Source organism: Jaculus jaculus, chromosome 9 (assembly GCF_020740685.1).
Source record: "Jaculus jaculus isolate mJacJac1 chromosome 9, mJacJac1.mat.Y.cur, whole genome shotgun sequence".
Classification (NCBI taxonomy): domain Eukaryota; kingdom Metazoa; phylum Chordata; class Mammalia; order Rodentia; family Dipodidae; genus Jaculus; species Jaculus jaculus.
The window spans coordinates 21,950,354-21,976,266 of record NC_059110.1 but is presented as its reverse complement, the minus strand read 5'-3'; the positions used below and the strand labels follow the sequence as shown (position 1 = coordinate 21,976,266).

The 25,913-nt window shown below is 42.7% G+C and overlaps 1 protein-coding gene and 1 pseudogene across 6 annotated transcripts in view; one reads left to right on the top strand and one right to left on the bottom strand.

The window, feature by feature from the left end:
• Phactr2 (phosphatase and actin regulator 2) overlaps positions 1-25,913 on the top strand; it is a 303,106-nt gene that overhangs the window by 204,985 nt on the left and 72,208 nt on the right. The window lies entirely within an intron of this gene.
• LOC123463377 lies at positions 665-25,913 on the bottom strand (annotated as a pseudogene).

The following is a 25,913-nucleotide window of genomic DNA, read 5'->3' as shown; positions in this document are numbered from 1 at the left end:
CGGGCAGCAAACCTGCCTATAAGGGGAATAGGAAAGTTCAGGATGGCCTAGATTGCCAGCAACCCCATAGTAAGGTAACAGCATTCCAAGTTGCAGGTCAGATAAATAGAACAAAATGAACACAATAGTGTGTGGACCAGCAGTTCACTGGAGTCACAGAGCATCTTCTAATGGGATGTTGGGAATTCCAGGCAGGCCTCAGGAACCTGCATGCCCTGGACCAGTGCAACAGTAGCTGCAGATGCGTAGGGTATCAAAGAGGCTGCCATTCTATTGTTAGGACGGAAGCATTGCTGGTACCTAGGACAGGGGTTTTGAGAAGACTCAGAGGAGAACATGTGTAAAAGGGAGGATGCATTTGTGGTAGAAGACTCCTTAGACCTCAGACCCCACGGCTGGAGTTGCTGCTCTCAGAATGGCACAGCCCTAAAGCTCTTCAGCTCTCCCCATTTCACCTAACATTACCTTTCCTGCCTCGTTTGTGTTTGCGAAATAGTCCACGTACCTGGGCTCCTGTCATGCTGTGTCATCAAGTGATCATGTCCCTGTCCTTTCTGCCACAAGACTTAGGTTTTCCTTCTCTCTTTCTCTGCTTCTTTCTTTCTTTTTTTTTTTTAAGGGACACAGATTTTTCAGTTGTTTAATTGGGTTCTTAATAAGAAATTTAGAACATGAATTTGTGAGGTTAAACTCCATTTGTTAGTGCAAAAACCGACCGCAGGTAGCCCTGATCTTTGGCAAAATTTGCGAGTCCACAGCCTTTTGATTTTGTCTTTGAGTTGCTCTGTGAGCTCGTATTTCTCCTGCGTGTCAAAGCCCTCGCCTTCCTGGCGCCCAGGCTTCCAGCAACTCCTTCCTCTTCAAGTAAGCATCGGTGAGGTGTTTAGGGATTTTGACTTTGCTGTTATCAATTTCTGTGGAGATGGCCATGACAAACTTTTGGTGTGTTCTACGCAGAGGAACTTGATTGAGAGAACAAGGTCCCGTCACAAGCAGTCAGCCACTTTCCAGCTGTTGCAGGAACACCACTCTCCCGCCTCTGGGGCGTCCCATGAGGATGATCAGGGTGGTCCCGGGGGTGACGCTGGCATGCAGCTTTCTCACGTGCTCACTGGAGGGTTTCCTTGCCATGGCTCAACGGTTCCCATGGCACATCTTCAGTACGATGATACCCAGGCATTTTGCAAAGCTTATCCACCGGAGTTCCTCCATTCTTGTCATCACCGTCAGGTTTTGTGACCATAGCAAGAACCTTTTCCTCCTTTTTTTTTTTTTTTTCAACCTTGGATTTGGCAGTTGAGTACTTCCTCTTGTACACAGCCTTTCTGGAATACACTGCTGATCAGAAGAACCTGCCAACTCCTCCCACAAGGACTGGGTTCTGGCTGCTGGCGGGGGAGGGGGTCTCCCCTTCTTTGACTTTGTAACCTCAGGGTCACCCTTTTCAGCCTTGCCTACAGCATCAGCCCCCTTGACTGCAGGGGTCTTCCCCTTAGTGTCTGCCTTCTCGGCCTTTTCACCCGCCGTCTCTCTTCTTCTGAGCCCCTTCCTTCCATTCCTTCCAGAGCTGGTGAAGCGTTACGCGTCATTCAAGGGTCATCCATGCCTTCCTGCCTATTGATTTTCTTGCCCTAGATTCTGCCCTTTCTTTTGCACATACTCCCGTTAGTCCATGTATACTGATGACCCTCTCTGCCCTTGGATTCTGCATCTATGGATTCAGTCAGCCACAGAGTTAAGATATTTGAATGGCTGCAAAGATAGCTCATTGGTGAAATGCTTTCCTTGAAAGCATGAGTACCTGAGTTTGATCCCAAGAATGATGTTTCAAAAAAAGAGAGAGAGAGAGAGAGATACAGGGAAAAGCCAGGCAGGGTGTCACATGCCTGTAATCCCCGCACTTACAAGGCTGAGTCAAGAGAATCACTGTGAGTTCAAGGCTGCCCTGGGCTACATAGCGAGTTCATGGCCTGCTTGGACTTCACAGCGAGACTCAATTGTTCAAACACAGATGCCCCTGCTGCCTGGGCCAAGACAGCCTTGAATTATAACTACCCTCTTATCTAGTGATTTCCTGACTCCTATAGCAGCATTCCCGCCAGGAGTAGGAACAGGGAGTACAATAGCTCCCCCACTGAAGATCTAGAAGCCTTTTATCTCTCTCAGTCTGGTCCGCTGCCTCTGTGGCATCTCTTAGGGAATCTATGCCCAGACACACCCCTTCCCCCAGAAACTCAGAGGAAAAGGGACACCAAGATTTATCTTTAAAAAGCTGCAGTCCCTCTCTCCCCAGCTTCAGTGACCCGACTCTTGCTCTTCCATGGGGTATTGACTCTTCTCTGGATCAGAAGCCTTGGCTTCAGAATTCCATGGTGCTTTTCCATGGCACACCAAGCCCACTGCTAATAAACCTTTCCTCACAAAAGAAAGCCATCTGAATGTCTCCCAGTGTGAACCTGCCCCATTAATCATCTTTTGCTGCAAATCTTACACTTATCTCAGAAAAAAAATCACAAAATAATTCAGGCACTTTTCTCTTTCCAGTCTTTAACCCTTATTTAAAATCAAGTTATACTCTTAGATAAAGAAAATCAAGGTGATTTATCTTTATTAACACTGTGGTTTTATTTGTGTGGTTACTAGTGGCAAAGGCCTGCCTATCTAGATTTTTAGATAACATGCTCTAAGTTTCAGCATCCTAGGAATCAAACAGGTAGAGAGCCACCTGGCAAAAAAACAAACAAACAAACAAACAAAACATGAACTTACTGAAAGTATCCTGAGTCCCTAATAATAATAGCTAGTCTTGATTGGATGCTGTTGCGTACCAAGTTCTCCTCTAAGAACTTCACTCACGTTGACTCACTGAATCATCAGAATGGCCTTAGGTAGTTCAAGCAATACCATGGTCCAGCTCTGTCCTGGAAAGAGGACAGACCCTGCTCTTCCGGGGTGTGCTTTCAGAGTATTCCTGCCTCACCATGAGAATGGTTTGCTCTGAGTAACTTATTTTGGTTCTGCTCGACTGGCCTGAATTCAGCAGAGCGTGTGTAGAAACATGGTTGACAAGGACCAAAATGATGTTTGGTCCTAGTAACGCATAATATTTCCTGTAACCATGGAAGCATCATACTGCAGCCTGGGTTCGTGTTCCCTATCTACGAAGCAGGGTGAAGTGGAAGGATTTGTCTGAGGTGCTCTTTGTGAGGGCCCACTCTGGTTGCAGAAATAAATGACAACCTTTGGATTTGACTTTTGCCCATCTCCTTCCACTAAGAAGGAGGAAGTGCCGTGGTGTATCACTGGGGGACCCGGAGATAGTGTGCCCCACTTACCACTCACTGTAGCAAAGCCCAGATGCATGACCAGGCAAAGGCCACGCAGCAGTTTCAGGTCCACATAGGACTCCTGTCTTTAGACAACTGTCATTTGTCTAAAGAAATGCTTACTGAATTTCTTCATCTCCTGTCTTCTAGGGACTGTTATAAACTCTGGTAGCACTGTTACAAACTAGCCACATGCCTATGAGACTCACCCCCAAACCCCACTCTTGGATGACATTCTAGTAGGGTAAGATGCACAGATAAGCTATGTAGAATATCAGCAATTACAGGGCTTAGAAAATTGCTCAGTGGTTAAAGGTGTTTTCTTTCAAAACCTGGCAGCCTGAGTTCAATTCCTAAGCCACCCATGTAAGCTAGGCACCCCCCCACACACACACACAAAAGTGGGCAAGTGTCTCATGTTCATTTATAGTGACAAGAAGCCCCGGCACTCCCCCAGCCAACTCACATGTGTAAATAAATAAATAAAATTTAGGGGCTTTGGAGATGACTCAGCAGTCAAAGGTGCTTGCTTGCCAAAGCTGGCCAGCCTGGGTTCAGCTCAGGTTCAAATCCCCAGTACCCACCGTAAAGGCAAGTGCACACAGGCCCATATTCTGTTTCTTTCTCTGTCTCTTTCTCTCAATCTCATTACAAATAAATAAATAAAATATTTTTAAGTTTTTTTAAAAAGATGAAATAATGTTTTTTTAAAAGAGTATCTCCAAGTGAGAAGTAAAAATGTAGCAAGGGATTAGAAAAGGCAATATGGGAGGGGGATTATAGTTTAAGACAGAGTGGTCAGGGAGACTTCACTGGCAAGGGGACATTTAAGCATGGGTGGGAAGGAAATGCCCTCTGAGAAATCCTGTTAAATAAGCACACGGGTTAGAGATCTCATGCACTGCCTTCTATTGATAACAGCGTTAACGTGATTCTAGTCCATTAAAAACTTTACAATCTCCAATAACTTAACAAGTAAAGTGTTTGACCCTCGTGAACCTCGTGGTTGTCAATCGTGTGTGTTGCCAGCACAATGGCTCCTGACCAATCATGTCATTCCATTCTCTACAGTTTCACGGAGAGAGCAGGGAAAAGAGAGAGAGAGAGAGAGACTTAACTCTGTAATAAAAAGATTTGGTTATGGCTTCCTCTCTTAGCATCAAATCTGAGAGCCAGATGCTGACACATCAGAGAGCCAGCCACAGAGTTAGAATCCCTCATAAATCAGAATTTTTAAAATTCCGGGTCTGTGTAGGATTGACTCTGTCTGAAAACAGCCCCCAACGTCCGCATTGACGGTGATCCCGTGCTACGTTTACATTACTTCAAATGGAGGGCATGTTCCCAAACGAGTTCACAAACGTTTCCTTATCCCATAATCTTCCTGAAGACTAAGACTGTTTATACTTATCATGATTTCTTGTTACTATAATAAAACACTTGCCAAGTTTTCCCTTGAAATTAAAATTTTTATGGCTGTCGAGGCCTGACCAGTCATCTAATTCTATTTTTAGGGCAAGAGTCATCTTCCCCCAACCCCAGCCACTTTGACATCAAGGCCTTGAACATCTTGCTGAACTTCCTCAGAGCTTTAATTATTTTCTTTTGTATTGATCTACAATGACCTCCAGTCTTTCTAACTATCTTCTGGTACCATATGTACACACAGCAGACATACACCTACCACACCACACGTGATGGTGCTTCCTTCAGTGATGGACCACATGCACGAAAACATATTTATGAATGAGGTCACCTAGTGATGTCAGAGTCATCTTAGTTTGTTTGAGTAGACTCATCGATGGTTTTATGATGACCCAATTGGCCAACAGGTATCTCAGAACCTACCCCCAGCATTAAGTGACATATTACTGTTAGGATACATGCATGGTCTAATGAAATTATTCCATGAAAATCCTTCCTCCTTAAGGTTCTTTCATTTCCTTTATTGATTTTCGATCTTAGAGTTTCTCATTATAGGAACATATGGAATTGTCTAGATGCCTCTGTGTCTGCTGATTTTCGGTATCTGCTACGGGGACACTGATTAAAAAACCTGATTGTCCCCTGTGTTCCCAGAATTCTTGGTGTACTTGTTCACATGCCTAGCCATGCCTCATGTGACCTTTCTTAGCTTTTATTTCATGCTAAGCTAGTATGTGACTCCCTCCCAGACTTAACAATCTGCTATGTTTCCCACATCATACTTTTTACTATTTATTTTCACTATTTAGAATGAAGCCCCAAATAGGGACTCTTCCAGTAGCTAAAATAAGACTTTAGAAGTTGAAATTAGAAATGCCCAAGGAAGTGACCATTGGTTATCAGTCTTTCTTTGTTTGATGCTGTGACCAAGTACCTGACGGGACACATCTTAAGGGGAAAGGCTCATTGCTTCTGGTGCGCCTGGCAGGTCTTCACGGCTGGAAGCTCATGGTGCTGGCTGTGCACCCTAGGGCTCTCCTGCTGGCTCTGGTGAGCCTTCCTCGTCCTCCAGTCATGCACCACATGATCGTGAGCTCCTGCTGTGAGCCTGACACTGGGCTTGACACCAAGACTGTGATAGTGAGCAGAGAGAGAACATCCCCAGGCTCATGGAGCTGGTACCCCAAGGAGGCCTGCGGGAGGGATGGGGAGAGGGCAAGGCAAGGCATCGGCGGAGTTGGGGAACCGTGGGCTGGTGAGACACAGGCCTGCCCTTTGTGACTGTGTCAGTCTGTCTCTGTCGTGTCTGTCACCAGCTGGGCAGTGTCGGGGACACCCAGCACACGTGTTCTTCTTTGTGTGGTCTTTTTCTCTCGCTAACGTCACGGCTGCCGTTGGAGTTTCTTTTCATCATCTGAGTATTTCTTTCGGTCATTCCTTAATAGCGTTGCTTTTCCACTCCTGGACATCTTTCATCTTTTCCAGACCAGGAAAGGAAGGCAGTTCCCAACTCCATGAACCTTCCCTTTCAGCGGAAAAAAAACTATTTATATTTATGACTTGAGTCTCGGAAGAAGTGTAGAGGTCACAATCAGAAGAGGGCCTCGATGGTCTGTGCTCAGTCTACACCATGGGTCTCTAAGCCATCCCTGGATGGTTTTGGCAGTTCCTCTTGGAAGCATTCCCAGTGAATTGCCCCCAACAAAGCAGGCCCCGAGGAATGAGGCTTTTTCCTGAGCGCTGATTTGTGCCAGCCATGTCAAATCCTTACCCTTTCAGGAAAAATAAAAAGCCTTTGACTTTTTCAAAACTGTTTTTTTTCCTTCCCCTGTCTTTGGCTGCTACCATAGACCAATGAACCTAGAGCCCACAGGAAGAGGTATTTGTTCTCTGGAAACTCCAGTGAACATGACAGAGCTCTCAGACATTGCCGTGCTGGGATATGCTTGAACTATGAAGGCACCTGAATGGGTTCACTGTCAGCCACTCCACGTGTAGCCATGGCCTTCCCAAAGAGTACGGCCTTGGTCGTTTATCACACGGCTGGGTTGTTGTTTGTTTTTATTTTAATGTGTGTACAATTCTGAGAATGAGTCATGTTGTACAGTTTCTTCTGGAGTCAAGATAGGTCAGACCCAGCACCTCCCAGGCCTCCTCCGTGCTGGTCGTTGTTTCACGTATAACTCAGCACCTTCCCGCTCACCACTAACCTTTGGTCACCATTGATTAGCTCTTCACGCTTCTCTATGATTGGCTATCGTTTCAAAAATATCATAAACACATCCTTCACAGAGCAAGAACAAAAAAATCCCCAAGTTCATGTGAAAGCAAAAAAAGGCCCAAAGTAGTGACAGTAGTCCTTAGCAGAAAGAAAAATGCAAGGTGTCACACAGTCGAATCTCAAATTATATTACAGAGCCATAGTGACAAAGATGCCATGTTATTGCCACAGAGACAGACATGAGCATCAATGGGCCTAGAAATAAACCCACATAGTTATAGCTCCTTAACTTTTTGCCAAAGCTGTCACAACATGCACCAGCAAAAATACAGCCTTCTTGATAAATGGTAATGGGAAACTTGGTTTTACACATGCAGAAAAATGAAATTACATCCGTATCTCTCATTCTGTTTAAAAATCAATTCAAAATAGATCAAAGACATTAAATGTGCAGCTTTAGTAATGTTAAATGTTTTACCTTATTTTAAAAAACAACTCTCCAAAACCCTTTTTATTTTGTAGAACAGAAATTATATGGCTACTTAACAACTTCTTTTTATCTTCTGATAACTACCCTTTTACTCTTTATTTTTGAGTGTGTGTGTCTGTGTGTGTGTGTGTGTGTGTGGTGTATGTACTTGGGTGTGCAGATACATATGTTCCTTGCTCTTCTGTGCAGAAGCCAGAAGAGAACATCGGGCTCCTTCACTTACTGTTTGCCCACATTTTTCCTCAAGATGTGATCTCTCCTCAATCCAAAGCTACTGTCCACCCTCACATTCACCCTCACCCTCACCGGGGTTACAGACAGTGCATATCCATGCACGGCTTTTTACATGGAGGTCTCTAGCCTGAGTGGCCTTCACGTTTACTCACCATTGTGGGCTGGAGAGATAGCTTAGTGGTTAAGGCGCTTGCCTGCAAAGTCTAAGGATGCATGTTCGAATCTCCAGGTCCCACATAGCCAGACACAGTGATGCAAGCGTGCAATGGCGCACATACTCACAAGGGGGTGTTCACAGTGTCTGAAAGGCCCTTGCACTCCCATTCTCTCTCTCTCAAAAATAAAATATATATTTTTAATTTTACTATTACTTTTTAAAGTGGAATGTCACTGTGCTTCCCACACTGTCTGTGAACTCATGGGCTCAGGTCACCCTCTTGCCTCAGTAGCTGGGACTACAGGCAGGCACCACCATGGCTCGCCCGGCGGCTGTGCTTTCCACATCTGTATGTCTGACTACGTCAGCACCGTGTACACATGGGCTCATAAGGCAGCCATCTGCTGCAGCTCACTTGTTTTACTTAGCATAATGTTCTTGAAGTTCATCCATGTGGTAACATGTAGAAAGGCTTGCTCTCTTTTCCTTTCTTTTGTGTGTGTATGTGGGGTGTGTGTGTGTGTGTGTGCGCGTGTGTGGATGTGTGTGCCCCATGAGCATGCATGCTGAAGTCAGAGAAGCATGTCAGATACCCTCCTCTGTCATTCTCCACCTTATCTCCTTGTGATGGAGTCTTGCACCTAACCTGGTGCTCACTCTGTTTTGTGCCTAGCTTGGCTGAGCAGCGAGCCCCAGAGAGAGCCTCCTGCCTCCTCGCCCGCAGCACTAGGGTTACAGGCATGTGTAGATATGACCATCTTTTTATGTGGGTCTTGGAAATTGCAGTCAGGTCCTCAGGTTTGCACATCAAGTGATCTTCCCCACTGACCCATCTTTCTTTCCAGCCCTTCTCCTTATTAATTAATTAATTAATTAATTAATTAATTTTTCATTCTTGAGAGAGAGAATGAGAATCTAGCCACTGCAAAGGAACTCCAGACAGATGTGCCACCTTGTGCATCTGGCTTACATGGCTACTGAGGAATTGAACCTGGGTCCTTAGGCTTTGCAGGCAAGCGCCTTAACAGCTAAGCCATCTGTCCAGCCCAACCCCTCTCTTGTTTAAGCCCACGTCCTATAGTACATTTGGGTTACCCATCTGTCATAGCACATGGTTCGCTTCCACTTCTTCCCACTATGAATATGGATTTGCTTCATTAGTTTTATGTCGGACACTCAATAGGTGTGCAGCAGTATTTTGTCATGGTTTAAATTCACATTACCTTAATGGCTAATATTGTTGAACTTGTTTACAGTTATTTCTCTGTTATCTATATATATCTTGGGTTGGAGAGATTGCTTAGTGGTTAAGACACTTGCCTGTGAAGCCTAAAGACCCAGGTTCATTTCCCCAGAACCCACGTAAGCTAGATGCACATGGTGGCACATGTGTCTGGAGTTCTTTGCAGTGGCTAGAGGCCTTGGTATGCCTATTCTCTCTCTCTCCCTCCTTATATGTCTCTCTCTTTCTCTCATAAATAAAAAAAAATTAAAAATATATATGCCTTTCCAGAGACAAAAAAAACTTTAATTTCAACACAGTCTTATCAGTTTTACTTATAAAGCAGGCTTTTAGCAGCATGTATCAGAGCTCTTAGCTTAACTCCAGGTCACAACATTTTTTCCTCATATGTTTTCTTCGATAAAGCTTTTATAGTTTACATTTTATGTTTAGATCTATGACATCAGTTTGGGGATAATGTTTAATGTAATTGAGATGTAGGTTAGGGCTTGCTTTGCATGTGCATTTCTACTTGTTTCTGTGCCATTTGCTGAAAACACAATTTTTTTTTCTATGAAATAACCTACGTACCACTTTAAAAATTGTCAGGCTTACTTTTGCTCCATACTCCCTCATTTGTGAAGGTCAGTTCAAGTCTTACGGCCAATTTTTATTGGATAGATTGTTTTCTTAACACTGAGTCTTAAGAGTACGTTATAAGCCGGGCGTGGTGGCGCACGCCTTTAATCCCAGCACTTGGGAGGCAGAGGTAGGAGGATTGCCATGAGTTTGAGGCCACCCTGAGACTCCATAGTGAATTCCAGGTCAGCCTGGGCTATAGTGAGACCCTACCTCGAAAAATCAAAAAAAAAAAAAAAAAAAAAGAGTACGTTATATGTTCTGGGTACACTGCCTTTGTCAGAAGTTGTTTCGTGATGTTTCCTTCCAGATGGTAGCTTGCCTTTTCTTTCTGTGGCAGGGTCTCCTAGTGAGCAAAAGTTCTTAGTTTTTAAAAAATTTTTGTTTATTTTTTATTTGTTTGAGAACAACAGACACAGAGAGAGAAGGGCATGCCAGGGCCTTCAGCCACTGCAGACAAACTCCAGACGCGTGCGCCTCCTTGTGCATCTGGCTAACGTGGGTCCTGGGGAATCGAGCCTCGAACCGGGGTTCTTAGGCTTCACAGGCGAGCGCTTAACTGCTAAGCCATCTCTCTAGCCCAAAAGTTCTTAGTTTTGAAGATGCACAATTTATCTCCCCTCCCCCTTTTCAGATTATGTTTTTTAGTGTCATGTAAAAACTCTCAACAGCATTTGTTGGAAAGACTGTCTTTCCCACATTGAATTGCTTTTGCACCTTTGTCAAAAATTAATTGGCCACATATGTGTGGTCTATTTCTGGACTCACTGTTCTGTTCGTTAATCTGCGTGTCTGGTTCTTCACAGATACCATACCTTCTTGATCATTGTAGCTCTCTGAAGTCTGAAAATTAGTGTGGTCTCTCCAACATTATTCTTTTTTTGAAAAAAAATTTAAGTAGTCTATTCTGTCTTTCCTCATTTAAATTTTAGGACCAGCTTATTTATAGTCTCAAAATGTTCCCACTGGGACTTTTATTGGGATTGCATTAAATCTATGTTGCAATTTCGATGCAGTTGATATATTTCCTACATTGAACCTTCCAATCTATGGACTGGCATGCCTTTCCACTCAGCTGTTCTATTTCTTCCACCAGCAATTGGAAGCTTTGAGAAGACATTATTAAGTTCATACTTAAGCATGTGTTTCCTTTATTTATTTATTTAGCTATTGGAAGTGATAAATATTTTTAAATGTGTCTCAGTGTCAGCTTCCAATTGTTCATTGCTAGTTGAGAGATGTGTGATCATCTCACGCTTCCTTGCTAAACTCACTAGTTTTGGTAATTCTACTTGAATTATGTCATCGGTGAATAAGAATAGTCAAGTCATATTTCTTTCTTATCTGTGTGTCTTTCGTTTCAGTGTTTTGTTTTGGTTTTTGCTTTGTTCACTAGCTGAGACTTCTGCTGTTGTTGTAAATGGGGCTGGTGAGAAAGGACATTCCCAGCTCATTCCCACTCTCCCAGGGGAAGGCACTCACAGAGTATGTTTGCTGATCGTTTTTTCTAAGTGACTTTATCAGGTTGAGGAAATTCCTCTCTGTTCTTGATTTGCAGAGTAGTTGCTGCATATAAACAGATGTTGAATTGCTCACATTCCTTATGCGTTTCAGCTGATAGGATTTTGTGCGTTTTCTTCTGTGGAATATTATTATGTTTGCTTCTCTTGATCATTTTTAAATATTGAATCATTTGTTCATTCCAGCAGTAGACTCTGCTGGGTCATATATGATTCTTTGTATTGGATTGTTTTTAAAAGGCATATTTTCGGGATTGGCCATGTCAACCTATAGATTTTGTGAACATACCACTCTGTCTGGTTTTGGGTAGCGGTGTGACAGTGACCTCATAAAATGAATTGGGAGTGTCCCCTCCTTGTTTATTACTGGAATCAACCTTGTAGGATTAATGTTTTCTTCTTCAGGTGGTTGGTAAGATTTGCCAGTGAGATAATTTGATCCTGAGGGTTTTAGATAGTAAATCCAATTTCTTTAACAGTTATAGGACTAGAGCTAAAGAGTTGGCTTAGCAGTTAAGGCACTTGCCTGTGAAGCTTGTAGACCCAAGTTCAATTCCCCAGTACCCACATTAGCCAAATGCACATGGTGGCGCATGCATCTGGAGTTTGTTTGCAGTGGCTAGAGGCCTTGGCATGCCCATTTTCTCCCTCCCTATCTCTCTCTCTCTCAAATAAATAAAAATGAAATATTTTTAAAAGCAGTTATAGAGCCATTTGGGTGTTCTCTTTTATCTTGTGTGGGTATTGCTATGTAGCCTAGCGCGTTTTCATGGAAAACAAAGCAAGGCTCTTTCCCTGCAGAACCAGCTACTTACCTCATTTGTGGGAGCCCATGTTGACCATGTTGCCTTCTCTGTGAGAGCTACCTTAAACATCTCTTTTTCTTCCCATCACTCTCCTTTAACAACCTTATTGAGAGGTGATTCACATACCATACAGTTCCCCATTTAGCATGTCTAATTCAATATTTTTTAGCAATATTCAAAAACCAGCACAGTCATTCTTAAGATGTTTTCATTATCCTGAAAAGGAATCCCCCGCCAACAATTCTCACTTCCCTCCACACTCCCCAGCTCTACTTTCTATCACCGTATAGTTTGCCTAGTCTTGACATTTTGAGAGTAAATGTCAGACAATAACTGTGTGGTCTCTTGTGACTGACTTGTAATCGCACTTAACCTGCTTGCTGTTTTCAGGGTTTTACCTTGTAACAGGTGTCAGCACCTTATTTCATTCCAGTGTTGAACAATATTCAGCTGTATGAATGAAGAACCCGGTTTATTGATTAGTTGATGGATTTTGGATTGCTTCTGCTTTTAGCTATCATGAATACTGTTCTGATGAGATTTGTAAGTAAGTTTTCCATGGACATAAGTCCTCACTTCTCTTGCTCATATACCTATGAATGGAATTGCTGAATCATATGGTGATTCACTGTTTAACCTTTTGAGGAATTTCTAAACTGTTTTTCAAAGTGGCTGTACCATTTTTCTATCCTGATCAGTCATGTGTGGGCGGGGGGGGGGAAGCATTCCAGTTTCTCTAAGTCTGATCAACATTTGTTATTATGACCCATCATGCTGGCCAAAAAACACTCTTGATTCTTCTTTTTCTTTCTCACCACTTTCAATTTTTCATAGCAGAGTTTACTTTCTAATAGGGAGGTGTTTTTTTTTTTTTTCCCCCGCTACAATGTCTATGTAGCTTAAGCTGCCCTTGAACACAGTTCCTTAGTCTTGCCTTAGTCTGACAAGTGTTGGGATTGCTAGCATCCATGTCATGCCTGACTAGGGACAAGATTCAAAGGCAACTAGAATAGTTCTTCCCTTATATTAAACATTTAGTAAATGTTTGTGGGACCAATGAATTGATGAAAAGCTCTTCGTGGACCTTTTCCCACCCTGAATATGGAGACTATGCCAATGAATCTTAGGGATTTGGAAAGTGCTAAAATTTGGGAGCAGAATTATACTAGTGTTTAGTTCTTTCATGTCCTATCACTGAGAGGTGCTTTAAAAAAAAAAAAAAAGAAAAACACAGGAATCTTAAGGAGCCTTGGAAGACCATAATAGAAAAGATGAATATTTAACCAACCTAATGGGTAAGGTAGGGGCCTGTTCTCTCCCTAATTAATAATGAAATTAAGTAACTATATGTCACTGCATGTGGTATCAGAAAGACCATGATGGAGCATCATGGACCAAAGGAAGGTAGAGTGGGGGCTGGGTTTTAGATCAACTATTTGTGTACCTGTACATTAGGACTGGACCTATTCAGACCAAATGAGTATGAGAAATTCTGTGGGAAAAAAAAGGATAGAATAATTTCATCATAGATGCTTTTTTGAAAATTTTCTATTGTGTTCCCTAAAGACAAGTGATTGTACTAAAACAGATTTCCCTTTTATATCTAATAGGCATTATATATCAAGAGAATAAATATTCCTCTTTATTTTCTCCTAAAAGATTAAAATGTTCCTCCCTCTCTTAGTTCAATCTTTTTATACATAGATGGATGGAAGGAAATAATTATTAGGGCCCTAGCTTTTATTTATGGAGTATGCATTATTCATTGTAGATCGAGTGGTGAAGCCCACTTATGGGAAAGCGTAATGATAAGAGAGAGGTTTCTGTGTACTTGTCATTATTGAAATTAGTGGCTTCATAAAGGGGAATCTTCTATCACAAGTTAAAAATAGCCAGTTACACAATGGCATAGCCAAGCCATCGGTTTCTACCTCCTACCATTTAACATAAACTACAAACTCTGTTTTCTAAATAGAATGGAGGAGACTCCCTTGCTTCCTGGACCTTCTGGGGAGTGGAGTGTGGTTTAATCCAAGCTGTGCTTTGGATTCACATTTGTAGCTGCAGAGAGCTATCTAGTAGTATAAGGACCCAGTCTTTTCTAGATGAGGTGTTATTTCTTCTAAAGCAGGGAAACTAAGAGACATTCTAGAAAAATAACTGTAAACGAGCTATGGAGGCTAGTGGTTTTTCTAAGTTCTTATCATAAACCATGTGCTAAACCATCATGTCCACAGACTGCAATATATCATTTTTAAGTTGCTGTCATTTTTCCTTCATCATGGCTGAGTCTTAAGGGGGAAATGAAGGAAGAGAACAATGTTCTCATTAATCTCAATAAAATGGGGCTTCCACTGGAGTTTGCACTGCTTTAAGAGGGGATCTGATTGTTTATATCCCTAAGTTGGGTGGATAATTTCCTAATTTCGTTTCCCTTTGGAGTGGCGCCACTTTAAACACTTTTAAACTTACTACTGAATTCCTTCTGGCCTGGCTTGGAGGACTCATGTCAGGAAAGTCCATTATTTTATTTCCTTTACATATTATTTCCCGTTGTGGTTTTGTTTTGTTTTTTTCATCCTGTGATACGAATCCGGCCCTTATCACTAGAGCTAAGTCCTGGAAAGTGGCTGGTTTTTGGCTTACATATTTTCCTGATGTGTTTCCCACTTGAAATTGGGTGCCATCTTAATTCTCTTTTTCTTTTGCATTTGGTGAAAGGTGCTTACATGGCTAGGCTTAGAACAGTTTTTGCCTCAAATTTTCTTCAGTAGCTTCCAAAATTTTGAAACTGGTATTAATGAAGTTTCTTTGTTCCCAAATATAAGTGTTTACTTATTACCTAGTACATATTATAAGATTAGACATTAAAAAGCTATGTAAGAAATAGAGGGGCAAGTGTAGCTGGAAAGAAGCCCAGATACAAGAAAATAATTGGAAAACTTAACTCTGCATCACTATGGTTAAAAGTCTCTTTTGTTTACCTCATGTTTGTTTTTGAGTTTTATTTCTTTTATGTGTGTATGGGGGGAGATTCATGGGAGAAAGTCAAAGGACAATGTGGGATGTCAGTTCTTACCTTCCACCTTCTCTACGGTGCTGGCTCTCATTGCCCACCTTGTATTCACCAGCTAGCTCACCTGCAACAGTCCGGAGGTCTTTCCTGCCTCCACCTTCCACCTAGCCGTAAGGGCATTTGGGAATAGAGATGCCCATTATAGCACCCAGCTTAAAAAAAAAAATTTTTTTTTGCAACCAGCTTTTTTCATGCAGGGCTAAGATTAAAACTTAGATGCCCAGACACATACAATTACTTTATCTACTGAGCCATCTCCCTAACTACCTCTTGTTTGCTTTTTATCTCAGCATTCATGTAGCCCAAGAGTGTTGTATAATTTAATTTTTAATATTTTTGTATTTTATGTATTTATTTGAAAGAGAGAGAGAGAGAGAGAGAGAATGGATGTGCCAGCTACTACAAACAAACTCCAGACGCAGCGGGGTGTGGTGGCACACGCCTTTAATCCCAGCACTTGGGAGGCAGAAGTAGGAGGATTGCCATGAGTTCGAGGCCACCCTGAGAATACATAGTGAATTGCAGGTCATCCTGGGCTAGAGACCCTGCCTCAAAAAAATCAAACAAGGGCTGGAGAGATGGTTTAGCAGTTAAGCACTTGCCTGTAAAGCCTAAGGACCCCGGTTCGAGGCTCGGTTCCCCAGGTCCCACATTAGCCAGATGCAGAAGGGGGCGCATGCGTCTGGAGTTCGTTTGCAGAGGCTGGAAGCCCTGGCGCACCCATTCTCTCTCTCTCCCTCTATCTGTCTTTCTCTCTGTGTCTGTCGCTCTCAAATAAATAAATAAATAAAAAGAAAAAAAAAGAAACCCTCCAGACACATACACCACCTTGTGCATCTGGCTTCAGTGGATCCTGGTGAATGAATCTGGGTCCCTAGGCTTTGCAGGCAAGCACTTTAACTGTTAAGCCATGTCTCCAGCTCCTGATTTAATTTTTTAAGGTTTAATACAAGGGGCTGGAGTTGGGGCTCAGTGGTAAAGCACCGGTCTAGCACATTCAAGGTGCTGATTTGACCCGTAGCACCACAAAGTTATTAAAATTTGAATTGTGGGCTTCAATATTTTCATCTGGAGGTAACACAGACTTTATCCCCATTTAACAGTTCTCCATCCCCCCTCCCTTAACCTCTACAATTTGCTTTGAAAGAAAACCTTGGGTGAATTGAATGTTAAAGTTTAATCACCAATTGTGAGTCAGAGGTTGATTTCGTGCTGTCCTTGTGTGCTTTCTTTAGCTGAGTTGTCAGATTCAAGTCACCACTGGAAAGTTCAGGTAGATGATGTTTGAAAAAATGTGCCCTTTGGGTGATTTGCTATATGTATAACATTGTATTTTTAAGGTAAAGCCCATTGTTTCTGCTACTCCTTTGGGGTTTTCTTCAGAATCAGTCTTTACATAAGTGGGAGATATGTCAACATTAATAACAATGGCAACTAATCCTAGGCTTTCACTATTTTACTGTAATCTTACCAATTGTTCCATGAGGTGGGTTACAATGGTTATCCTAAAATTTTAAAATATTTTATTTATTTATTTACAAGGAGAGAGAACACACATGGGCATGCCAGGGATTCTAGCCACTGCAAACAAACACCAGTTGCATGCCCTACTTTGTACATCTGCTTTACATGGGTACTGGGAAAGTGAGCCTGGCTCATTAGGTTTTACAGGCAAGTCCCTTATCCACTGAGCCATCTCTCCAGCCACCTATCATCCTAATATCACCAATGAATGAGTAGGGAGGCACAAAAAAGTTAAATAAGTTGACCTTGGTTTAAGTGCTTGTGGGTAAAATACACATTTGAGCTTCATCGGGCTGCCTGGAGTATTCAATCTTTAAAAAAAATATTTTTATTTATTTATTTGAGAGAAAGAGGAAGATAGAAAGAGAAGAGTCTTCAATCTTAATTCCTCTACCATACTGCCTTTAGGTTGAAGTTCACAACAAAATAGAAATACCAGTGGAATAATAGCAAAGGGCTATACAAATGTATTCAGGAGAAAGTGGAAGGTGTGTGAGAAAAAAAACTAATATTTAAGTGGTCTGTTCTTTGTGTCACTTTATGTTGTAAGCATCTTAGCATCTGTTCACACTAGCCTTTAACATCTTGTTTTCTTTCTTTTTTGTCAACTTGTTTGAAGATTTATTTTTATTTATTTATTAGAGACAGAGAGAGGGAGAGACAGAAAATAAGTGAGAACAGGTATGTGAGGGCCTCTAGCCACTGCAAATGAACTCCAGATGCATGTGCCGCCACGTGTATATGGCTTACATGGGACCTGGAGAATCAAACCTGGGTCCTTGGGCTTTGCAGGCATGTGCCTTAACCACTAAGCCATCTCTCCAGCTCATACATCTGGTTTTCATACATGGGGAGAAAAAAAAAAACTCAGAAAAGTTGAAGAGCTCTCAAGGCTGGAGAGATGGCTCAGTGGTTAACAGTGCTTGCTTACAAAGCCTGATGGTCTGGGTTCAATTCCCCACTACCCATGTAAAGCCAGATGCATAAAGTGGCTCATGTATCTGGAGTTCATTTTCAGTAGCAGAAGGCCTGTGCACCTAGTCTCTCTCTTGCTCTCTCCTTTCTCTCTTCCTCTCTCTCAAATAAATAAATATTTTTTAAAGGAAAGTTTAAGACCTCTTGGATTTGAACACAAAGGTGTTACTATGAAACTGTACTGTGCCACACACAGAAATATTTTGTTATGTAGAACTCTACTGAACATAAAATAATCCATATGGAAAATATATAGAAACAGTGCTTATTCTATGCTTTTTTGTAAATATTATGTGAAATACAATATTGCATAATGGCTTTCTGTATACAGAATACTTTTCAATGTTTTTAAAGATTTTCATTATTATTATTTATTAGAGAGAGAGACGGGGGAGAGAATGAGCATGACGGGGCCTCTAGCCACTGCAAACAAACTCCAGACGCATGCACCACCTTAATGCATCTGCCTTATGTGGATCCTGGGGAATCAAACCTGGGTCCTCTGGCTTTGCAGGCAAGCGCCTTAATGGCTTAGCCATCTCTCCTGCTCCAGAATACTTTTCTATAGAACATATTCTTGTCCTCTCAAATATATATGTGTACATACTATATAGGTTTATTCTACCATATGTATACCATTATATACTTCATGTTTGGGAGGAGTATATATTTTCTGATCTATTTTCCATTTTCTAGCCTTTCAGTGGTCAAGATGAGTGACGAGGTCCTGATATCACTCTAATAATCAGGAAGTCTGAAACAGGGGAGAGGGAAGTGATTGAAAGAGGGCGTGTCAGAGTTGAAGGACAGCTTTGCTGTCAAACTTTAATCATTGGAGTTTCAGCTGCAGTGAGACCCAACTTCTTGTGTTTCCCTTGAAAAATTAAACCTGTAGTTGGAGTGACCCTTGGTCCTGTCACTGAAGTGTCAGACAGGACTCGGTGTAGTTTTTCTCCTGCTTTAGTCTAAGCCTGGATTACTTTCCCTAGAGAAATAACCAATCTCTACACATTCTGTCATTCTGCCGTGTAGGGAGCACTGCATAAAAGTCTCAAGAAATCAGGCTTTTTCATCATCCTAGAGTCCTAAGTCTGATAAATGTGAAGAGGAAAGTAATAAACATGGATTTTCAGGAATACTTTCTTGAGTCTCAAGTCTTGAGTATTCTTATTTAAAGTAATTACTGCATGTAGTAGCAGAGGTGAGTTTTAATGTGTATTGTTCATAGGTCAACTAGATCAAAAGAACTCAAGATTACACATACCTTTCCCAGTAAAAAGTGTCTCAAGATATGAAAGTTTTCAGATGCCCTTAATCAAGAGCAATAGGATTAAGTAAGAATGTCTTGATCTGGATAATCAAGTCACTAGAGGCTCTTTCCTATCTAACTTTGCTTGCCATTGAGTGCCTAGCCCTGGCTAAAATGAAGTCCCCAATATGGATGGGAATTCTTAACTCTCTGAAGCCTGAGAGACAGAGCGCAGACCACGGGAGTGGCATTGGGACTTCAGGCTCTCCGCAGTTTCCCCTTTAATGGATTTTCTTTATGATCCAGTTTGAAAAGTCTCCTCACCATTTTAAGCTGACACTTAACTTTTTGGTCAGTTTCTAGCCTGTTCTCTGTGGCTTGAAATCAGAATGCAGTTATTCTAAAGGTGATTATATCATCATTTTTGTTTCGTACATGGACCTACCACCTTGGGTTTGTTCTCTTGCTGTCAGGTGCACACGCTTTTCACTGAGTTAGAAGAATCTCAAAGCACCTGTTGTGGGTACTTGTGTTTCCCATGGACTTCAGAGAGTCAGAGGAGAAGAAGAAGGACTGGCAATGACGGTTTCACGTTAGCACATGAGTCCCAGCCTGTAATTGCCCTACTGAGATTACTTGAACTTCGTGGCCCATTGTTTGAGTCTTGAACTGGTATCCGTGGAGAATAAAACCTGTGGGTATCCATAAGTTAATCTACCATACCTGTTCCTAAGCTTGCCTCCTCTGGAAACTCCAGTGATTTTTTTTTTTTTTTTTTTTTTTTTGCTTCTGAGGTTGCAGTCACCTCTTCCTCTCATTTAAATTTTCCATAAGCCCTTAGCTCCTGAAATTTTTACAAATATTATATATGCTGGTTCATTGGGAAAGTATGGCACATCAGGCTGTTTGAAAGGATGAAATTAATTTCCTGTTCCATCATCTTGTGCCTCATGAATTTCAAGTGCCTTAGTGAATATCACGAGCTAGTTAGTGGTATAGCCAAGAGTAAAGGGATGGAAAATAGACCAAAGTAACACAGTCAAACAATGTATCAGTCTTCTAATCTCTGGCCCATATCTAAAATTTGTTTTATGTAAACATATAAATTAAATTCCTATTGCTTTGTGAATAACATGTTCTTTTTAATGCCTTGGATGGTAAGAGCTTCTGTTTATAGCATCGTTGGTAGTAATTCTTCTTTGGCCCTTAGATCTATAGTCAGGTTTTGATAGTTAAATTTTGAAAAATTTTAGGAATTGAAGATCCTACCTGAAATGTGACAGTTGGTACTTACCACTGCAGATTGGAATGCAAGATAGTCAACTTTTAGTTAGGTGGACTTGGGTTAAAGTGTGGCTGTGTGACTGGGGAATGTATTTAACCTAAGACTCAAAATCACTGTTTGTATTCAGGAAATGATAAGAATCCCTGTGTTTTGGCCTGGAGAGATGACTTAGTGGTTAAGGAGCTTGCCTGCAAAGCCAAAGGACTCAGGTTCCATTCCCCAGGACCTACGTAAAGCCAGATGCACCAGGTCGCACATGCATCTCGAGTTTGCAGCAGCTGGAGGTCCTGACACACCCATTATCTCTATCTGCCTCTTTCAAATAAGTAAATAAAAATTTAAAAATATTTTTAGAATGATTTTATAAAAAAAGAACATCTATCTTTCAGGAATTGTGGGAACATGAAAATAATCTCTAAGCAGTAAATAAATACATGATGACTATCAGGTTTCTTCAGGGGAAGTTGTGACACTGAGCACCCAAGAGGAAGAGGGAGGGGACATAGACCTCTCCAATTTCCTCATTTCTTAAGTCCTGGCCAAGTTTTCAAACCAAGGCAGGAAAGGATGATCTACATACTTCTCCTTTCATAGTTTCACCCTGTAACCTAGGAGGTTCTTGGGTCGCTGCTGTAAAGAAATTTAATTTTAAAAAATTTATTTGATACCACCTTTTTTGATTAGCCAAGGCTTTTGACTGCTGATGAATCATACCAGGCCTAAGCAAACAGGGAATTCATTGGTTCGTATGCCTGAAAAACCCAGGGGAGTATAACCTTCCGACCTGATTGGATCCAGGTGCTTACAAGCCGTGATTAGTAATTCCTTTCTCCCCTCTTCTGAGTCTGTGTTTCTCTGTATACTGAAGCTCGCTGCCCCTGGAGGTTAGATGTCACTAGAAATGCTAGCATCATACTGGGCTTAGTTTTACCAGCCTAGCTTACTTATCGTTCTCACAAATGTCTTTAGCTTGGATCTTATTGGTAGGCACAACATGAGCTCCTGTGTCTCTCTCTGTCTCTGAACAAATCATAAGCCAGAAAGATACTGGGCTCTGTTTGGATAAGTGTGAGAGCCCTAGAGCCCAGAAATGTTAGCCTCAGAAAGAAAGAAAGAAAGAAAGAAAGAAAGAAAGAAAGAAAGAAAGGAAGGAAGGAAGGAAGGAAGGAAGGAAGGAAGGAAGGAAGGAAGGAAGGAAGGAAGGAAGGAAGGAAGGAAGGAAGGAAGAAAATGCTAAGCATGCCTCCCTCATGTCCCTCTACCACAAAGATACTTAGACTTCTCAATCACTAAACTGTGCAGTATGATATTTTAGGACTTGCACTAGATCGTGTGACTGTGCAATGAGGTACACATGGAGGGAGCAAGGAGCGATGAATGTGTGGTCCCTGACAGAATTGAAAACCTTCAAGATTCCAGGTAGCAGCCATGCACTTCACTTAGCTTTTCATCGACCGCTGTTTTCCCATTTTCATGTGAAAAAGCCAAGGCACCCATAAGGTCTTGAGATGCTGAGAGAGCTGATTTCAGCAGAGAGCCATAAGAAAACCTTCTTGTTCTGGGAAAGAAAACAAGAACTGAAGGGATGGAGCTGAAGAGGGGCAGCAGATCTATAGGAAATGACAAGAAGTAAAGCTTGACCTTAACCCTGGGGTTGAAGAAAAGTGAGATGGAAGAGGAGCTAGGGGGTGAATGGTTAGAGGCTGGTGGTAGAACATAGTCATTAGGAGGAGCGCAGCCTCTGCTGTGGTCTGGGGAGTTGGAAGGAGGGGAATGGATAAACACAAAAATGGCCAGACCCCTGTGAGCTTTTAGGTGGAGATGTTGGCTTCATTACTCCGCCGAACATTCTTGAGATGTTTTGAATGGCTTTTCCAAGTGTGTTGCTGGATAACATTGGGGACTTATTTATTTAATTAAACAAGTGAGTTACCTGTCTTCCTGAAGGGTCTCTTAGAAAGGAGACGGGTTTCTGCCACTCTGGTTTCCGCCACTGCTGTGGAAGAGGAGAACGTGAAGCCAGCTCTCCTAGAACACGTCCAACACAGGACAAGTGGCTGTCTGTGTGTCTGTCACAGTTTCACAGCAAGACCATTCACAACTCAGAACCTTGGAGATAACAAGGCGCGCTTATTCAACAGGCTTGTTTGCTCTTCTATTTTGTTCAGTCATTAAATGGTGTCAGAATCGAGAATTCGGACTCTCTCTCCTTGCCAAATGAAAACACAAGTGTCTTGTTGACTACAAGACTTACTTTCACAGATACTTCCAGAGGAATATGGAATCTGGGTCAAGCGTCCACAGCCAGGAGCTAGCGGCCTAAGTAGGGCTCAGCCTCTCCTAAAGGCAGGCTCCATGGCTGTCGCTGTGTGCCCAGCAGGACATCATAAATCATTTATAATGTATGAAGAGCCCAGCCAGGTGTATTACACCCTGCTAGCTGCTGGGATCTGCTCCCCACACACTATGGGCTTCCTTCATTAGTGTATACAGAGCGTTTTTCAGTTGATCCATAGGGCTGAAAGCAGAGAATTTTCCCTTCGACTTGGCCAGCCAAAGAGTAAACGTGGCAGAATACAGACAGTTCTTGTTCCTTATGGCTGGGCTGCAAACCTCACTTGTTTGTTTGGTTTTTTTTTTTTGTTTTTGTTTTCTTTTTTCTTTTTCTACACTGGAGGACGAGAAGGGGTAGAAAGCAAGGCCATTATCGTGACTAGCCAATTTCCTTTTATTCATACATTCAGCAATTACACATGCATCGTGCGCACCAATAATTGGCAAGTCACCACTGGGAACACAGCAGTAAACAGAGCAGTCTTGAGTGTCATGAGATGCTTTGCAGAGAAACCATGGATAAAAGGTAAAGATGGGAAGAGGAGCAAGCTAGGTGTCCGTTCAAAGGACTTCTGATAAGATGACCTTCGAGCGCAACAGAAAGGATGTGATGGAGGGGGGCATGCTGGGAAATGGGATCCTGGTGAAGACAGAGGTCCCTAGGCAGAGCCATCTTCAGGGGCTGGAGGGCTGGAACAGAGAGAGCAAGGAGGGAAAAGGTGGGAGCAAGGCAGTGGAGAGACGAGAGAGACACTGCTCCAAGGGTACCTGAGAGGCCCATGCTGAGGAGTTGAAATGTTATTGCAAGTAAGATCAAAGTGGAAAATTGTGAAAGACTGGCCCTTGGGAAACATGAGTATAAGCACAAAGTGGCGAAGTAGTGCTTCCCCGGCTTCCTGGGGAGAAGGCGAATTTGTGTCCTTGTGATCAGAGTCGAAATGTCACGCTGTTAAGAATTCACACAGTGCGGAGAATGCTAACGGGATCATGGCTTTGCTTGATCTTGGTGTAAGACCCACTTGGGCTTTTTCAATTGGGAGAAAGAGAATAATCATGAGCCAACTTGTTCATTGAACTGGCCATCATACTGTTCATGGACAGACCTGGCTACCGCATCCAGTAACCTGCACCCCCCGCACGTTTCCTGGCAGCATTGCAGTCACACCGTAGGATTTAACGACGTGGCCTATGAGCTTCAGAGTCACAGAGCAGCTGACAGAATACCTGGGACCAGGTCCTAGGCGGCTTTGGTAGCCCACCTTGATCAGCTAACCCGAGCTTCTTCTTACACATAACTTCCTGAAGCCCAGACGCAGGGAGAGCTTGGCTTTGAGTCACGCGTACAACTTACGGGAAGTGAGATTTGGGAGGCTTACCTGGGGAGCAAGCACCCTCCTAAAACTTAGGGGCAGGTAGGTAACTGGGGTGAACCACGCAGGCAAGCGAGCACGGCGCCTGCAAAGGTGTGAGAACAGGTGAGCAGGCGTCAGGAATGTTCCCATGATGCTCCTGCCTTGTTGAACTAAGATGACCTCTCAATTCATTCCAGCACAGAACCCCTCTCGGAGCCGGTGAAAAAGTGTCCAGTGAATCTGCTCCGCAAACACACAGACGCTGTATAAACACAGGGCAAATATTTTAAAAGGTGAAGAATGAGATACTTGTATTTCAGGGAGAGCAGGGGTTGGAATTTTGTGCCCAGCAACATACCTTCCATGCTCAGCGGCCTACAGTCTGTCTTACTTGGCCCTGACACAGTTATCTGCATTATGAGTTCAAAATGCTCTCAGCCAGAGACCAAGCAAATAGCCAATGGCATTTTCCTATCGAGGGCCCATTTATGAGGTGGTAACAGGAGAACAGAGATATTGCTTTTGGTTGCTGGCAGGGGACACTGCTGCTTCGAAGCTCTGCAGTTTACAAGGAAGAATTTTTAGCTGAGATTAAGTTGGAATTAAACGAGCACAATCCTCAAGACCCAGACTAAAGAATGTTCTGGAGTCCATAGTAGAAAGGCAGAAGCATGAATAGAACATGTTCCAGCATCACACATGAGGTTTTTGTGTAAAAAAGAATTATTTTTGTATATGTATATGTGTGGTATGCATGGGTGTATGTGATATTCCTATGTATGTTGATATTTGTGTGGGTCCCTGAGTGTGTACATGCACATGGAAGCCAGAGGGCAACCTCAGCTGTCATCCTTAGAAATACTGTCCACAAACCGGCCATGATGGCTGCACAGGCCTTTAACCCCAGCACGCAGGAGGCTGAAGTAGGGGGGTTGCTGGGATTTTGAATGGGCTGTAGAGTGAATTCCAGTTCATCCCAGGCTACAGTGAGACTCTGCTTCGAAAAAGAAAATAAAGGGCTGGAGAGATGGGTTAGTGGAGTTTGGGTTAGATGGGTTAGAAGGAGCTTGCCTGTGAAGCCTAAGGACACAGGTTCAATTCCCCAGTACCTACATAAGCCAGGTGCACAAGATGACACATGTGTCTAGAGTTTGTTTGCAGTGGCTAGAGGCCCCAGCACACTTATTCTCTCTCCCTCTCTGTCTGCTTCTTTCTCCTATCTCTCTCTCCTTCCCTCCCTCTCTCAAACAAATAAATAAGAAAGAAAGAAAAGAAAAAAAATACGGTCTACATGTTTGTTCATTAGTGTGGAGCTTACCAAGTAAGCTAGGCAGGCTGGCCAGCATGCCCAGCAAACTTCCAATGTCCACCTCCCCAGCACTAGGGTTACAGGTGTGCCACATACCTGGCATTTTATATGGGTTCTAAAGCTTGCCCTCATGTCCTCATGTGTACGAGGTAAGCACTTGACTGAGTTAGCTATCTCCCTGGCCTAAGAATGGAAGTTTCTAAACGCATTCAAAGCAGAGATTAAAGACCAGCCTTAAGGGCTGCAGAAATAGCTCAGTGGGTTAATAGCACTTTCTGCCCAAATGTGAGGCCCTGATTCGCCCTGAGTTCAATCCCTAGAACCCATGCCAAAAGCTGGGCATCGCTATGCACACCTAGATGTAACCCCAGACCTGTGACCCAACACAGGAGAACCAGTGGGGCTCTCCAGCCCCAAGCGGCAGCTCCAGGTTCAGTGAGAAACCCTATCTCAGGGAAACAGGAGAAAAGCAATAAAAAGAATGCATCCAGTGTCCTCTGGCCTCTGCATGTGTTCACACAAGGGGACATGCATCAGTACACGCATCACATGCGTGAACTATTTGCACATAACACCACACATACTACACATATACATGCACCAAAGTGGCCTTCATTCGTGACACAAATGACACAGATCTCACAGTATTTGAGTTGGACAGGTTGTCCTTAGTAAACAGTGAGTCTTGCCCTTCACTTCGCAAGTCGTGGATCCAAGGCCCAGAGTCTAGATAGGAGGTCACCCAGCTCCTTGCAGAAGTAGCATCCAT